Raw genomic sequence first — 16,386 nt, 5'->3', positions numbered from 1 at the left:
AATTTGGAACTAAGATTACTGCCGGACAGTAGAATTGAGGTAGTTTTGGAAATTCGTACTTATGGGTACAGAAAGCACTAAATTTGGTACAATTTGAATTTTAGTAAACGGATAGTGTTGGAATTAGGAATTAAGATTACTGTAGGAGTGTAGTATTGAGGAAATTTTGAAAAGTCGTACGTATGGGTACGAGAAGTACTAAATATGGTACAATATGGATTTGGGTGAACGGGTAGAGCTGGAATCCTGAAATTTTTGTTTGGGAAAGAAATGGTACTAAATTTGATAAAATTTGGATTCGGGTGAATTAATAGAGCTGGAATCCTGAAATTTGGAATTACGATTACAGTCGAAGAGTAGGATTCAGATTGTTTTGAAAAAGCAAACTTATGGTTACGAAAAGCACTAAATGGTACTAAATTTAGTACAATTTGTATGTAGGTGAACGGATAGCGGTGGAATCCTGCAATTTGAAAGTATGATTATTGTAGCCCTGTTGCGTTGAGGAAGTTTTGAAAATTGGTACGAAAGTTATAAATTGTTCTAAATTTAGTACAATTTTAATTTGGTTTAACGGATAGAGTTTGAATCCTGAAATTTTGAAGTAAGATTACTACTAAAGTGAAGGATTGAGGTAGTTTTGGAAAATCTTACTTATGGGTACGAAGAGTTCGACTTGATACTAAGTTTGGTACAATTTGGAATTGGACGAACGGATACAGCTGGAATCTTGAGATTTGTAATTATTATGGAATTTACTGTAATTATTTTGTATTAATGTCCGAGTATGGCTGAGATATGTCGTCGAAATACGTACCATAAGTATACGAAAATTACTTAATGGTACTCAATTTGTTTTTGGGTGTAGGGACAGTGCTGGAATTTTTATTTTTTGGAGTTAGGGTGTGTATTGGTGTGCAACGTTGATCACGCTGTTAATGTGTAAGGGTGAGATACGGCTGATCTTTTTGAAAATCGAACTTAAGGGGTACGTACAGTACTAAGATAAAAATAAATATTGATTAAAATTGGTATTAGTGCGACCAAATTTTCAGTGTTTGTCATTTCCATATTATATATTGTTTATTTGTTTTTTTTATATCCTTTCCGCATACGAAGTAGCGGGCATTTTGCTAGTATCTTCTATATATATAAATGAGCTTGGTGATAAGTGATTGACTGACTGACTGACTCATCATCAACGCCCAGCCAAAACGGCTAAAGCTAGGAGCTTGAAATTTTACCAGTGGGTCACTGTTGATGCAAATGTGCGGGATAAGGCCGGGTTTTAGAAAATTCGTCCTGGAACCACAAAAAATAACAACAACAAAAATCCTTATTTTTCATTATTATTACGTACTAATTCACTTAGTTGGCCCTCTGCAAGACATGTGTCAAATTAACAATGCTATAACTTCATGATACCGTAAACGATCACACATAATTTCAAATTTTGTAGTTTACTTCTAGGCGCACTTATTTTATCGTAAACCACTAAATAATAGAAAGACAAGACATTTGTTATCTTCCATTGCAACAGATGTCGCAGTTGGTGATAATGATATAAACATCAATTACGCGAAAAATACAAACCGATCCTGATTTAGTTTTCACATAACAGGTGTCGCACAAAAGATTTTCATTCGTTAAAATCGAGTTAGAAAAAATGATTACAAACGATGCATTTGTAAAAATTTTGATTTTCAACTTAAAATTAAAACAAAAATTCTTTCAATAAATGATATTGGGTTTGTTGAACAAATGAGTTGCTGTTGAAGACAACATTAGGGGAATAAATTCAGAAATCGGCCAGAAATAACAACAACTAAAAACTGTATGGACCTCACTTTTTGGTAATAACTAAATGTTTGCAAATCAATGAAAGTGCAATAAAATTGTGCATATTACCACGATTTATTTGCAATTAAGAATTTTATCGTACATGGAGATGTACAGTTATAACTATTCAATTTCAAAATCTGTAATTTGAAGAAATCGCTAAATAATTAATGAAATCAATAATAGGCCCCAGGAATATAGGAATATAGGAATTTGGTATGGAAATCAAGGTTGGGAAGTGGTGCTTCTAAAAGGAAATGGTTTGCAAAATTACCAATCATGTGTACGAAAAGTACTAAATGGTACTAAATTTAGTACAATTTAGATTTGGGTGAACGTAAAGAGCTGGAAACCTGAAATTTGGAATTAAGGTTACTGTTGTAGTGTAGGATTGAGATATGAGGGTAGTTTTGGAAATTCGTGCTTATGTGTACGAAAAGTACTAAATTTGGTACAATAGGAATTTGGGTGAACGGATAGAGCTGGAATCCTGATATTTGGAATTGAGATTACTGTTGGAGTGTAGGATTGAAGAACTTTTGGAAATTCGTACTTATGTGTATGAAAAGTACTGAATGGTACTAAATTTGATACAATGGGGATTTGGGTGAACGGATAATAGCTGGAATCTCGAAATTTGGAATTGAGATTACTGGTGGGGTGTAGGATTGAGGTAGTTTTGAAATTTCGTACTTATGGGTACGGAAAGTACTAAATGGTACTAAATTTAGTACAATTTGGATTTGAATGAACGGATAGAGCTGGAAACCTGAAATTTGGAATTAATATTACTGTTGAAGTGTAGGATTGAGATATGAGGGTGGTTTTGGAAATTAGTACTTATGTGTACGGAAAGTACTAAATGGAACTAAATTTTGTATAATGGGGATTTGGGTGAACGGATAGCGCTGGAATCTCTAAATTTGGAACTGAGATTACTGGTGGAGTTTAGTATTGTGGAAGTTTTGGAAATTCGTACATAGGGTACGAAAAATACTAAATAGCACTAAATTTGGTACAGTTTCGATTTGGGTGAACGGATAGAGCTTGATTCCTCAAATTTGGACTGAGGATCACTGATGAAGAGTAAGAAAGATGCACCAAAGGGTTTTTGGAAACTTGAGTGTACGAAAATTACTAAATGGTACTAAATTTAGTACAATTTGGATTTGGGTGAACGGATAGAGCTGGATTCCTGAAATTTGGAATTGACGTTACTGTTGGAGTGTAGGACTGGGGAAGTTTTGGAAATTCTTACTTATGTGAATGAAAAGTACTAAATGGTACTAAATTTGGGACAATGGGGATTTTGGTGAACGGATATAGTTGGAATCTCGTAATTTGGAATTGAGATTACTGGTGGGGTGTAGAATTGAGGCAGTTTTGAAAATTCGTACTTATGGGTACGAAAAGTACTAAATGGTACTAAATTTAGTACAATTTGGATTTGGGTGAACATATGTATGTAGCTGGAAACCTGAAATTTGGAATTAAGATTACTGTGAACTGTAGGACTGAGATATGAGGGTGGTTTTGGAAATTCGTACTTATGTGTTCGAAAAGTACTAAATTTGGTACAATAGGGATTCGAGTGAACGGACAGAGCTGGAATCCTGATATTTGAAATTGAGATTACTGTTGGAGCATAGGATTGGGGAAATTTTGAAATTCGTATTTATGTGTACGAAAAGTACTAAATGGTACTAAATTTATTACAATTTGGATTTGGGTGAACGGATAGAAATGGAATCCTGAGGTAGTAAGGGTACGAAAAGTACTAAGTGGTACTACCTGTGGTACAATTTGGATTTGGGGAACGGATAGAGCTGGAATCCTGGAATTTGGTCAGACTGCTGTTGGAGTATTGGATTGAGATGGAAGTAGTTTTTAAAATTCGTACTTATGGGTACGAAATATACCAAACCAAATGGTACAACTTGGATTTGAGTGCACGGATAGCGCTGGAATCCTGTTATTTGGAATTATGGTTACTGTTGAAGTGAAGGATTAAGGTTGTTTTGGAAAATCGAATTGTACAGAATTTGGTATAATTTGTTTTTGTGTAAAGGGGTTTTTGGGAATTCGTCGTAGAAAGGTATGAAAAGTGCTAAAGTGTACTAAATATGGAATCCATTGTATTAGGCAAACGCGAAGAGCTAGAAATCTGAAATTTTGAACGAATGGTCATTGATGGAGAGTTAGGAAGATGTATCAAAGGGTATTTAGAAACTCGACCTATAAGTGTACGAAAAGTACTAAAAGTTTCTAAATTTGGTACCAATTGCATATTTTTAATGGATAAAGCTAGAATCTTCAAATTTGGTGTGGGAATCAAGGTTGGGAAATGGCGTTGAAATAAGGAAATGGTTTTGGAAGTTCGTATTTATGATTACGAGCAGTACTAAATTTGGATTTGGGTGAACGGATAGAGCTGGAATCCTAAAGTTTTGAATTAAGATTACTGTAGGGGTGTAGGATTGAGATAGTTTTGGAAATTCGTACCTTTGGGTACGAAAAGTACTAAATGGTACTACATTTGGTACAATTTGGATTTGGATGAACGGATAGAGCTGGAATTCTGAAATTTGGAACTAAGATTACTGCCGGACAGTAGAATTGAGGTAGTTTTGGAAATTCGTACTTATGGGTACAGAAAGCACTAAATTTGGTACAATTTGAATTTTAGTAAACGGATAGTGTTGGAATTAGGAATTAAGATTACTGTAGGAGTGTAGTATTGAGGAAATTTTGAAAAGTCGTACGTATGGGTACGAGAAGTACTAAATATGGTACAATATGGATTTGGGTGAACGGGTAGAGCTGGAATCCTGAAATTTTTGTTTGGGAAAGAAATGGTACTAAATTTGATAAAATTTGGATTCGGGTGAATTAATAGAGCTGGAATCCTGAAATTTGGAATTACGATTACAGTCGAAGAGTAGGATTCAGATTGTTTTGAAAAAGCAAACTTATGGTTACGAAAAGCACTAAATGGTACTAAATTTAGTACAATTTGTATGTAGGTGAACGGATAGCGGTGGAATCCTGCAATTTGAAAGTATGATTATTGTAGCCCTGTTGCGTTGAGGAAGTTTTGAAAATTGGTACGAAAGTTATAAATTGTTCTAAATTTAGTACAATTTTAATTTGGTTTAACGGATAGAGTTTGAATCCTGAAATTTTGAAGTAAGATTACTACTAAAGTGAAGGATTGAGGTAGTTTTGGAAAATCTTACTTATGGGTACGAAGAGTTCGACTTGATACTAAGTTTGGTACAATTTGGAATTGGACGAACGGATACAGCTGGAATCTTGAGATTTGTAATTATTATGGAATTTACTGTAATTATTTTGTATTAATGTCCGAGTATGGCTGAGATATGTCGTCGAAATACGTACCATAAGTATACGAAAATTACTTAATGGTACTCAATTTGTTTTTGGGTGTAGGGACAGTGCTGGAATTTTTATTTTTTGGAGTTAGGGTGTGTATTGGTGTGCAACGTTGATCACGCTGTTAATGTGTAAGGGTGAGATACGGCTGATCTTTTTGAAAATCGAACTTAAGGGGTACGTACAGTACTAAGATAAAAATAAATATTGATTAAAATTGGTATTAGTGCGACCAAATTTTCAGTGTTTGTCATTTCCATATTATATATTGTTTATTTGTTTTTTTTTATATCCTTTCCGCATACGAAGTAGCGGGCATTTTGCTAGTATATATATATTTGTTTTTATATATATATATATATATATATATATATATATATATATATATATATACTAGCAAAATGCCCGCTACTTCGTATGCGGAAAGGATATAAAAAAAAACAAATAAACAATATATAATATGGAAATGACAAACACTGAAAATTTGGTCGCACTAATACCAATTTTAATCAATATTTATTTTTATCTTAGTACTGTACGTACCCCTTAAGTTCGATTTTCAAAAAGATCAGCCGTATCTCACCCTTACACATTAACAGCGTGATCAACGTTGCACACCAATACACACCCTAACTCCAAAAAATAAAAATTCCAGCACTGTCCCTACACCCAAAAACAAATTGAGTACCATTAAGTAATTTTCGTATACTTATGGTACGTATTTCGACGACATATCTCAGCCATACTCGGACATTAATACAAAATAATTACAGTAAATTCCATAATAATTACAAATCTCAAGATTCCAGCTGTATCCGTTCGTCCAATTCCAAATTGTACCAAACTTAGTATCAAGTCGAACTCTTCGTACCCATAAGTAAGATTTTCCAAAACTACCTCAATCCTTCACTTTAGTAGTAATCTTACTTCAAAATTTCAGGATTCAAACTCTATCCGTTAAACCAAATTAAAATTGTACTAAATTTAGAACAATTTATAACTTTCGTACCAATTTTCAAAACTTCCTCAACGCAACAGGGCTACAATAATCATACTTTCAAATTGCAGGATTCCACCGCTATCCGTTCACCTACATACAAATTGTACTAAATTTAGTACCATTTAGTGCTTTTCGTAACCATAAGTTTGCTTTTTCAAAACAATCTGAATCCTACTCTTCGACTGTAATCGTAATTCCAAATTTCAGGATTCCAGCTCTATTAATTCACCCGAATCCAAATTTTATCAAATTTAGTACCATTTCTTTCCCAAACAAAAATTTCAGGATTCCAGCTCTACCCGTTCAACCAAATCCATATTGTACCATATTTAGTACTTCTCGTACCCATACGTACGACTTTTCAAAATTTCCTCAATACTACACTCCTACAGTAATCTTAATTCCTAATTCCAACACTATCCGTTTACTAAAATTCAAATTGTACCAAATTTAGTGCTTTCTGTACCCATAAGTACGAATTTCCAAAACTACCTCAATTCTACTGTCCGGCAGTAATCTTAGTTCCAAATTTCAGAATTCCAGCTCTATCCGTTCATCCAAATCCAAATTGTACCAAATGTAGTACCATTTAGTACTTTTCGTACCCAAAGGTACGAATTTCCAAAACTATCTCAATCCTACACCCCTACAGTAATCTTAATTCAAAACTTTAGGATTCCAGCTCTATCCGTTCACCCAAATCCAAATTTAGTACTGCTCGTAATCATAAATACGAACTTCCAAAACCATTTCCTTATTTCAACGCCATTTCCCAACCTTGATTCCCACACCAAATTTGAAGATTCTAGCTTTATCCATTAAAAATATGCAATTGGTACCAAATTTAGAAACTTTTAGTACTTTTCGTACACTTATAGGTCGAGTTTCTAAATACCCTTTGGTACATCTTCCTAACTCTCCATCAATGACCATTCGTTCAAAATTTCAGATTTCTAGCTCTTCGCGTTTGCCTAATACAATGGATTCCATATTTAGTACACTTTAGCACTTTTCATACCTTTCTACGACGAATTCCCAAAAACCCCTTTACACAAAAACAAATTATACCAAATTCTGTACAATTCGATTTTCCAAAACAACCTTAATCCTTCACTTCAACAGTAACCATAATTCCAAATAACAGGATTCCAGCGCTATCCGTGCACTCAAATCCAAGTTGTACCATTTGGTTTGGTATATTTCGTACCCATAAGTACGAATTTTAAAAACTACTTCCATCTCAATCCAATACTCCAACAGCAGTCTGACCAAATTCCAGGATTCCAGCTCTATCCGTTCCCCAAATCCAAATTGTACCACAGGTAGTACCACTTAGTACTTTTCGTACCCTTACTACCTCAGGATTCCATTTCTATCCGTTCACCCAAATCCAAGTTGTAATAAATTTAGTACCATTTAGTACTTTTCGTACACATAAATACGAATTTCAAAATTTCCCCATTCCTATGCTCCAACAGTAATCTCAATTTCAAATATCAGGATTCCAGCTCTGTCCGTTCACTCGAATCCCTATTGTACCAAATTTAGTACTTTTCGAACACATAAGTACGAATTTCCAAAACCACCCTCATATCTCAGTCCTACAGTTCACAGTAATCTTAATTCCAAATTTCAGGTTTCCAGCTACATACATATGTTCACCCAAATCCAAATTGTACTAAATTTAGTACCATTTAGTACTTTTCGTACCCATAAGTACGAATTTTCAAAACTGCCTCAATTCTACACCCCACCAGTAATCTCAATTCCAAATTACGAGATTCCAACTATATCCGTTCACCAAAATCCCCATTGTCCCAAATTTAGTACCATTTAGTACTTTTCATTCACATAAGTAAGAATTTCCAAAACTTCCCCAGTCCTACACTCCAACAGTAACGTCAATTCCAAATTTCAGGAATCCAGCTCTATCCTTTCACCCAAATCCAAATTGTACTAAATTTAGTACCATTTAGTAATTTTCGTACACTCAAGTTTCCAAAAACCCTTTGGTGCATCTTTCTTACTCTTCATCAGTGATCCTCAGTCCAAATTTGAGGAATCAAGCTCTATCCGTTCACCCAAATCGAAACTGTACCAAATTTAGTGCTATTTAGTATTTTTCGTACCCTATGTACGAATTTCCAAAACTTCCACAATACTAAACTCCACCAGTAATCTCAGTTCCAAATTTAGAGATTCCAGCGCTATCCGTTCACCCAAATCCCCATTATACAAAATTTAGTTCCATTTAGTACTTTCCGTACACATAAGTACTAATTTCCAAAACCACCCTCATATCTCAATCCTACACTTCAACAGTAATATTAATTCCAAATTTCAGGTTTCCAGCTCTATCCGTTCATTCAAATCCAAATTGTACTAAATTTAGTACCATTTAGTACTTTCCGTACCCATAAGTACGAAATTTCAAAACTACCTCAATCCTACACCCCACCAGTAATCTCAATTCCAAATTTCGAGATTCCAGCTATTATCCGTTCACCCAAATCCCCATAGTATCAAATTTAGTACCATTCAGTACTTTTCATACACATAAGTACGAATTTCCAAAAGTTCTTCAATCCTACACTCCAACAGTAATCTCAATTCCAAATATCAGGATTCCAGCTCTATCCGTTCACCCAAATTCCTATTGTACCAAATTTAGTACTTTTCGTACACATAAGCACGAATTTCCAAAACTACCCTCATATCTCAATCCTACACTACAACAGTAACCTTAATTCCAAATTTCAGGTTTCCAGCTCTTTACGTTCACCCAAATCTAAATTGTACTAAATTTAGTACCATTTAGTACTTTTCGTACACATGATTGGTAATTTTGCAAACCATTTCCTTTTAGAAGCACCACTTCCCAACCTTGATTTCCATACCAAATTCCTATATTCCTATATTCCTGGGGCCTATTATTGATTTCATTAATTATTTAGCGATTTCTTCAAATTACAGATTTTGAAATTGAATAGTTATAACTGTACATCTCCATGTACGATAAAATTCTTAATTGCAAATAAATCGTGGTAATATGCACAATTTTATTGCACTTTCATTGATTTGCAAACATTTAGTTATTACCAAAAAGTGAGGTCCATACAGTTTTTAGTTGTTGTTATTTCTGGCCGATTTCTGAATTTATTCCCCTAATGTTGTCTTCAACAGCAACTCATTTGTTCAACAAACCCAATATCATTTATTGAAAGAATTTTTGTTTTAATTTTAAGTTGAAAATCAAAATTTTTACAAATGCATCGTTTGTAATCATTTTTTCTAACTCGATTTTAACGAATGAAAATCTTTTGTGCGACACCTGTTATGTGAAAACTAAATCAGGATCGGTTTGTATTTTTCGCGTAATTGATGTTTATATCATTATCACCAACTGCGACATCTGTTGCAATGGAAGATAACAAATGTCTTGTCTTTCTATTATTTAGTGGTTTACGATAAAATAAGTGCGCCTAGAAGTAAACTACAAAATTTGAAATTATGTGTGATCGTTTACGGTATCATGAAGTTATAGCATTGTTAATTTGACACATGTCTTGCAGAGGGCCAACTAAGTGAATTAGTACGCAATAATAATGAAAAATAAGGATTTTTGTTGTTGTTATTTTTTGTGGTTCCAGGACGAATTTTCTAAAACCCGGCCTTATCCCGCACATTTGCATCAACAGTGACCCACTGGTAAAATTTCAAGCTCCTAGCTTTAGCCGTTTTGGCTGGGCGTTGATGATGAGTCAGTCAGTCAGTCAATCACTTATCACCAAGCTCATTTATATATATAGATATATATATATATATATATATATATATATATATATATATATATATATATATATATATATATATATATATATATGAAAGGACGTTTAAAATGTGTTATAATCATATAAAAGAAATTTTTTGAAAACCTACTGCCCACGGGTAGTGGTGTAGGGTATCACATGGTCGGCCCCATCGGAATATAGCCCTCTCTTACTTGTTTTATTTTATTTTTATTTTATTTCATTTTATTTCTCTTATTGTTGACCATTTGTGGAGTTAATTGTTTGTTTGGGTTATTTTGTCTTAAGTTTTTTATTACTTAATTTTTAATTTATCAACGTATGTTTTAGATATACTCAGGAATTGTAGCTTATGTTAATTTTGCCATCTGAAAAATGTGATGTCGCTTGACTTCGTAATCGAACCCGGGCATTCAGTTTGCAAAGCGAGCATGCTTACCATTGCACCACCGTCGTATATAATCCTCTACAGACAAATGTCTTATTTGTTAAATTTACTACAATTCTAAAATAGATGTAAGCAATCTATTTTGTATCTAAATCAAGATGCAAATTAGTTAGTCGTAATTTGGTCATTCAATTGTTATTGTTTTGTGCCTGCATTTCTCTGCATTACATTTTGCAAGCTGTTTCAGTGTAATTTATTTTGTACAACAATAGGAGTCGTATTTTTATCTAAATGCAAGTCCCCAAATGGTGACTGGGTACGATGCAAATGAGATAACAATATAATTATTATTGTTTATTAGACAATTATCGCATTTTTACAGAAAAAGAGTCACTAAAAAGTCACTCATTGCTGAGAGAAGATAATAGTCACTTTAAAATGCTGGCATGGGAGGCATCATTAGTATTTTGGATTTCACACACGGAAATGCAAATATATGCAGCTGGAACCAATTTTTTTTAAACTTGACACAATGTGGAACATTCTTCAAAAAAAAAAAAATAAATAAATAAATAAATAAATAAATAAAAAATAAAAAACAAATTGGGAGTGGCATAGGATGACATAGTTAGTAAAACTCAACATATATTTTGAGTACTTGGAAAACATCCACAAAAAAGTATTAAAAAAAAGATGTTTTGTAAAAGTAATTAAAATATCTTTAGCTAAAACTTTCATTTCAAAAAAAAAAATATTTTATCTTTTAAAATCTTAGTTATTTGCCCTGTAAGAAGTCACAACCTTACTGACGTTCATCATACGTATGTAAACTTCTTCCGTTTTGTTTTCTTAAGTACCGTTATAAATTACAAAAGCATTGTTGGAATATTAAAATTGTCATTTGGACGAAACTTTGCACATAGTAAGAGTTCTTCCAAACGTACATGAAGTTCCAAGAAGGTCTATATAGGAAAATATTTTCCGTCAAACAAGTTCAACATTATTGCATAAGTTTAGTTTAAGGTCCAACTTTTTCAAGAACCTTCCACACCGAATTTAAAATTGTACGCAAATGTGATGTTGAGGGACATGTCTAGACTCTAGACTCTATAGTAGTTTCGACATTTTTACAGCAGTCTTCGGGGCTAATGTTACGACAGTATAATTAAAGTATAACTACTGACTGGGAAAGTTTATTACACAAAAAATAAAGTAACTACTTTCGCATACCGCTACCTAGATATCAGTGCAAAATTTGTGTGCAATATCAAGCATAATTTGAAGTGTTGTGGTGTTTAATAAACTCATAAATTGAGTTTTAGAGATATCAACATGAGAATTTGACAGAAGATAAAGTAGAAGTCGAAGAAGAAATAGAAAATACTAACTAAAAAAACGCATTTTCCCTTTCCACTGAGTCAATGAGCGATATGTAAATTCATATAAACATAAAGGTGTCCCATTTCATATTGTATTGAAGTGTAGAACTCGATTAATATACAAATTAAAATTATCTCCTTTGCACTTTATATAAAGACCTTGCAATTGCGAAATAGCTGCATTGATATTTTTTCATAAAAAGAAAATAAATTTGCACCTCGTTTAATTCCGTCCAAGCAGCAATCATTTAAAATATTTTCATTTTGGTTATCGGTTGATTTTCCTTGAATAATCCACTTAACTTTCACTTTCTGTTCAGTTATTTCTTATTATGCACATTCTTAACATCAATTATCAATTCAAAAAAATACGAAAAAAAAACAAAGAAGAACGAATCAAAGGCACCTACCAAATTGCGTTTTATCCAACAGAGTCTTTTTAATCTCGTGACCATCATCGCCACCATTGTCATTACCAACACCGTCAATATTCTCCAGGTCTGTTCTTCGTGGCGGTTTTACGGCAGGATTAACTTCTGTCAGTAGGCTTTTTTGCATTTCCATGATGACCGAATCTTGAAGCATTAAAGTGTGCGTTTTATCCATTTTCGAGGAGATTAAACCATTTTCACTCATCATTGTTGTATCCATTTGATAGGTTTTGGAACGACGCACAGTGCGAAATATGGGAACTTTAGTGGAACTTTATGTGGCCCATATTTATTCACATACGACCCTCAACTATAAGAAAATTTTTTGGAAAATTTTAGTAACCTACGTTCTTCACATTAAAAGTTATTAGTAAAGTTCCACTAAAGTGCCCATATTTCGCACTGTGCGACGGCAATTCCAGCAGATGATAAGAATTATGACAACGAGTAGCAGCAAGAGAGTCGTAGCAATCAATACAATGATGATCAAAATATTGGGTTCCGATTCAGAGGTGGATGTGCTAAGGTCATGTACACGATTTTTCCCAGAACCATTGAGTGGACTGTAATAATCACCGTTTATAAATAAGTTGTAATTCTGCTTCGGCTTTGCCGCCACGATTGTCTGCAATACATGTGTAGGAACCTTTATCGGTGGGTCTCACACCTATGATGCGTAATTCAGAATTCAAGGTATTAGGACTTTCGGCACGATGTTGTTCAACAGAATTCAGAATCTTAAAGCGAGCATCATTGGAATTTATGGGTCTTTTATTGTATAGCAATGTAACATTAGGTCTGGGAAAACATTTAATACGACATGGCAATATTATGTTGTCCGAATGGACATCGTGGTTTACAGCATTCCCTTCAAAAGTTTCGGTTCGTTGCAATCTGTGGGTGGAGTGTAGAGGCGATTGGCAAGGCAAAATCTCGGAATACTTGTAATTCGCACGTACAATTCCAAGGATCGGAGGCCATGGAAAGATGTACCAGCTTTGGAGTTCGCTGGAATGTTTTTCTTCTTAATACTGTCAGTTCATTGCTCTCCAAATAGACTGCCGATTAAACGGGTAACTGTCAAAAAGCATGAATGTCTATACGCTTAATTTGTTGTTCTTAAATTCCACGCGTGACAGAAATGGCAAGTCCACAAAGAGGTGATTGTCCAATGCTTCTATTTGATTATTGTTCATAACTAAATTGCGCAGCTTCAGCAGACCATTGAATGTGCAGACATGCAATTCCTTGATCGAATTGTGCGACAAATCCAATTCAATTAAAATCTTCAGGCCTTTCAGGGCATCTCGATTCAGTTCTCTTATGGCACAGACTTTTAGAAAGATCTTGTGCAAATTTTGGAGATTGGCATCGGCGAACTCTTCTCTTCTCAATTCGGGAATCACATTATTCGAGAGATCAATAACTGGAAATTATTTACTCAGATCATTGGGTATTGTGTGGAGCTGTCCGTTTTTACAATCCGCTGTCTTTTTGTCCGAATTCCAGTGACAATGACAATTGCTACAACTCTGGATCCAATCAGAGTTGCCAACTGCCGAGGGTATATTCGCATAATACTCGCTAGGAAGAGAATCTGTGTTAGCCAATAACGCAGCGGTACCATGTCATTCTGCTGGTAGGCCTTCTTCTGTGTGATAATGTGCCCATTATGTGTGTGTTAATTGTAGATTATGAGGGTGGTGGGATTTCCGTTTGTTGTGATTCAAGCGCTCAGCTGAAGCGTCCGTCGTCTGCAATAAAGTCGTTTAATTGAAACTCACTAAGAGTCTCATTAAATATCTTAAATTTTTTATTACTTTTCGCACAACTTTCCTTTACTTATTTGACTCTTTGGCCCCCCTGGGGCAGCAAAGTAGCTTTTATTTAAGCCAATTTAATGGGTGGCAAAACCCAAGTTCAAATATTGGGTATACCTTAGTGAAACTGCCGCCCAACTTGTTAATTCCTGTGGAATGTTAATGCTTGTAAAGCACAACCAACCAACCATCTATTAAGGACGACAAGCCAATGGCGTCGTCAACCGCTAGGACAATGACTACTATCAGCCCACCAAGCCTGTTATGATGTTGCTGACGTTGATGACGACGATACTGATGATGATAATGTTGACGATGGTTATGTTGATGTAGCTCTTCGCACTGCTATTGTTGGGTGGTTCTGGGACTGCGTGTGTCCTTTATTTCTTATTAATTAATGTCCTTGTTCTTGTTGAAGCGGTCGTTGCTTTCCTTTTTTATATTGCGAATTGTGGTGCGAGGTTGGCAGTGACGCTGTCTTGTTGTTTTTGTGCAGTGTGTTGCGAGTTGATGGCGTTGTTGTTGACACTTCTTTAAATGTTAGCATTTGCCACTAGATTTACAGCTGGCAATTAGCATAATATCATTGTATTTAACACGTACAGCAACAAATATATAGCACGGTTCTTCTGGCCTGTAACGATACCCAATACAAGAAGAAAGAGAAAATTTCTTTATTAGAAACATAAGCAAGCAAATTCGTCAATTGTTTGAAACATGAAAACAAAATTATTAATGAAATCTGAACAAGCAAATACATAAAAGAAGGAGAATAATTATAATTTTAATGCAAATCTACTACAACTGTTTATGAAGAAGAAGTAGAAGTTCTCGTCAAATTTACATATTTCTTAAAGAGTGCCCTGCACAATGGGTTGGTTGTAAGCATTTGTTGTGATTTGTCACAGTGAGTGAATTGAATTTAATTCATTTCAATTTTCAGACTGCTTATCTGAATCTTACAAAAATACTCAAGTCTGTGAATGTATTTTTCATTACCTCTTCCCAATGTGGCAGGGGGAATTTGAGACCTCATCTTCTACGTTAATTTGCATTCACATTATTTTGTAACTGACATTAAATGCCTCTTAATTCATTTAAAGAAGGACGAGAAAAAAATCATATAAAATGCCGTTTCTTTATTCGTCAGCTAGAATTTGAGCAGAACTTTTTGTCATTATTTTTTAGTTATGTTGGTATTTTTCATTCAGTAAGCAAAATTTAGGGCAGTTATTTTGTTCACCCTTTCCTTTCCTTTCCTTGCTGTTGTTTTTGTTTTTATGTTAATGATGTTGATGGTCTATTTTTATGCTTTTAGCCGACCATCCAGTCAGCCATTCTGCTAGCGAGCCAGCGTGAAAGAGACATGGACGGCATGAAAAATTACAACCTTTGACAAATGACCCTGAAAAGCTTTCATTTGTCGGCATGTCGGGGATTTGTTTTAATCAGCAACTCTTTAAGACTTAATTTGTCATGAATGTTTAGACACTTGTGAGAGCTTATACAGATTTTGTCTTTTCTATTTATCTCCAGAATAATAAGAACAATAACAAGAGTACATGTAAAAAATATCCACAATATTAATTAAGTTAGAAATATAAGATGTCGTCATTGAAGGAGAAGAGAGGGATTTTAGTTTATGTGAGATTGATTGTAGTAACTGTGTGGTCTAGGATCTTTGATAAGAAAACTTAGCTAAACATACCGGGATAACAGATTTAAATGAGACAAATGCCTAATGATTGATTGAAACGACCAGCAAATGTCGTATTTATGTTTAGATAACTTTTAGTGGTTCAGATAGTAGGTGTTAGGGAAATCTGTGCAAACTTGACACAAAAATGAATTATATTGACCACAGATGAACGTTAACAAGTGATAATACCGCCGGTTATCTAACGAAGATGTCTTGGCATTCTAGATGTGAAAGATGAACAGTTGTTACAAATTGTAATGTAGGAAATCGAAATTTACAAAATAGGAAACAATTTGCATAATATATCTTTCAGTATATTCGGCTTCCATAGAACATACAAGGTATGACAAACTGAGAACTAACTAAACTAAAATGCCAAAAAGTTATTTAAAAAATCGTTTCTAAAAAAATAAAATCTCTATTTCAGTGTGTTAGAATCTGTTTTTAGAATAGAAGATTTCGTCTCTAACCTTTCTATATTTTTAACGAGGTATTTATTACCTGATACTTTTCTTCCCATAAACGCAGGATGTCCTAAGTAACTCCTAATGTTCACAATTCTGCTGGATAAAATAATAATGAAAGAAGACTTCTCTCAGAGAAGAGGCATAACATGGAGTCCCTCATG

At 34.2% G+C, this 16,386-nt stretch overlaps 1 pseudogene; it reads right to left on the bottom strand.

Moving 5' to 3' along the window:
* LOC141398248 (uncharacterized) overlaps positions 1-16,386 on the bottom strand; it is a 204,637-nt pseudogene that overhangs the window by 38,439 nt on the left and 149,812 nt on the right.

The sequence above is a fragment of the Musca autumnalis genome, unplaced genomic scaffold (genome assembly GCF_047663935.1).
Source record: "Musca autumnalis isolate F117 unplaced genomic scaffold, ASM4766393v1 scaffold_3, whole genome shotgun sequence".
NCBI classification, from domain to species: Eukaryota; Metazoa; Arthropoda; class Insecta; order Diptera; family Muscidae; genus Musca; species Musca autumnalis.
Note: the sequence above shows the minus strand (reverse complement) of the source record. Positions and strands in the feature narration are given on the sequence as shown.